This window comes from Cryptomeria japonica, unplaced genomic scaffold (genome assembly GCF_030272615.1).
Source record: "Cryptomeria japonica unplaced genomic scaffold, Sugi_1.0 HiC_scaffold_69, whole genome shotgun sequence".
In the NCBI taxonomy this organism is placed as follows: Eukaryota; Viridiplantae; Streptophyta; class Pinopsida; order Cupressales; family Cupressaceae; genus Cryptomeria; species Cryptomeria japonica.
Window position 1 is genome coordinate 202,501 of NW_026728891.1, and position 2,150 is coordinate 204,650.

A 2,150-nucleotide genomic window follows, 5' to 3' on the forward strand; every position below is an offset into this window, starting at 1 on the left:
ACGCCGGTGCGAACCCGGGAGCGCCCCGATGTGTGCTCCAAGGTGCGGCGTGCACGAAGTCGGACCCCGGTTTGCCCCGGGTGCGCACCTCGCGTGCACCTTGGTGCGCACACCTTGGCTGGGTTGCGCGGCCTGGTGGGCACCATGGTGCGCACCAAGGAGCGCTCCGAAGTGTGCTCCAAGGTGCGGCGTGCACGAAGTCGGAGCCCGGTTTGCCCCGGGTACGCACCTCGCGTGCACCTTCGCCGGGGTGGGCACCTCGGCTGGGTTGCGCGCCCTGGTGCGCACCAAGGAGCGCTCCGAAGTGTGCTCCAAGGTGCGGCGTGCACGAAGTCGGAGCCCGGTTTGCCCCGGGTGCGCACCTTCGCCGCGGTGCGCACCATGGCGTGCACGAAGTCGGAGCCCGGTTTGCCCCGGGTGCGCACCTCGCGTGCACCTTCGGCGGGGTTGCGCGCCCTGGTGGGCACCATGGTGCGCACCAAGGAGCGCTCCGAAGTGTGCTCCAAGGTGCGGCGTGCACGAAGTCGGAGCCCGGTTTGCCCCGGGTGCGCACCTCGCGTGCACCTTCGGCGGGGTTGCGCGCCCTGGTGGGCACCATGGTGCGCACCAAGGAGCGCTCCGAAGTGTGCTCCAAGGTGCGGCGTGCACGAAGTCGGAGCCCGGTTTGCCCCGGGTGCGCACCTCGCGTGCACCTTCGCCGCGGTGGGCACCATGGCGTGCACGAAGTCGGAGCCCGGTTTGCCCCGGGTGCGCACCTCGCGTGCACCTTCGCCGGGGTGGGCACCTCGGCTGGGTTGCGCGCCCTGGTGCGCACCAAGGAGCGCTCCGAAGTGTGCTCCAAGGTGCGGCGTGCACGAAGTCGGAGCCCGGTTTGCCCCGGGTGCGCACCTCGCGTGCACCTTCGCCAGGGTGGGCACCTCGGTGCGCACACCTTCTCAATGTTTTCTTGCCTTTTCTGGAAATTGGTGAAGGCAGCGCATCAAAGGTGCGCACCTCGGTGTGCTCCGAGGTGCGAACCCGAGAGCGCTCCGAGGTGCCCACGAAGTCGAAAGTCGGGTTAATTGCATTGTTTTCCCCGGGTGCGCTCCGAGGTGCGCAACATCGGCGCGCACCAAGGAGGGCTCCGAAGTGTGCTCCAAGGTGCGCACGATGGCGTGCACCTCTGGTGCGCACGATTCGGAGCTCGGTTTGACCGGGGTGCGCACACCTTGGCTGGGTTGCGCACCTTTTGTGCGCTCCAAGGTGCGCACGAAGTCGGAGCTCGGTTTGCCCCGGGTGCGCACCTTCGCCAGGGTGCGCACCTTGATGCGCACGCCTTGGCTGGGCTGCGCACCTTGGTGGGCGCCATGGTGCGCACCTTTCGTGCGCTCCAAGGTGCGCACGAAGTCGGAGCTCGGTTTGCCCCGGGTGCGCACCTTGGTGGGCGCCATGGTGCACTCCGAGGTGCCCAAGATTGGTGCGCACCAAGGAGCGCTCCGAAGTGCGCTCCAAGGTGCGCGCGAAGTCGAAAGTTGGGTTAATTGTCCGGTTTGCCTCGGGTGCGCACCTTGCGTGCACCTTCGCCAGGGTGGGCGCCTTGGTGCGCACACCTTGGCTGGGCTGCGCACACCTTGGCACCCGCGTTTCCTTCATTTTAAATTTTTTTTTTTTACAATCTCTCAAGTGGGAAATTCTATAATCTCAACTTTTTTTGCCTTTTCAGGAAACTTTTGAATGGAGCGCATCATTGGTGCGCTCCGAAGTGTGCTCCAAAGCTCTCTCCAGCTGCGTGCACCTGCCCCGGCCGCGCACCCGGCCCCGCCCAGCTTCGCTCACCTGTCCCGGGCGTCTGGTGCGGAACCTTAGAGTAAGAAACATCACCGTGCACCTTGGCCAACGTGCGCGACTCGACCGAGCGCGCACTGGCCGAGGTGCACACCGATTTCACCTGGGTGCGCGCGCAGCACCTCGGGCGCACCGGGGTGCGCGCACAACGCCCGGGTTGCACCGTGGCCTGTGTGCTCGGGGCGCCTCGGGTGCGCGCTCGGTGTCGCCCCCGCGCGCGCGGTAGTGCGGGCAGCGCACCCCGGCCCGGCCCGGCCCCGACGAGAACGCAAACGGGCAAAAGGTTTATTCAAATAGCATTGCGACGCCCGGCGAAAAACTAAAAA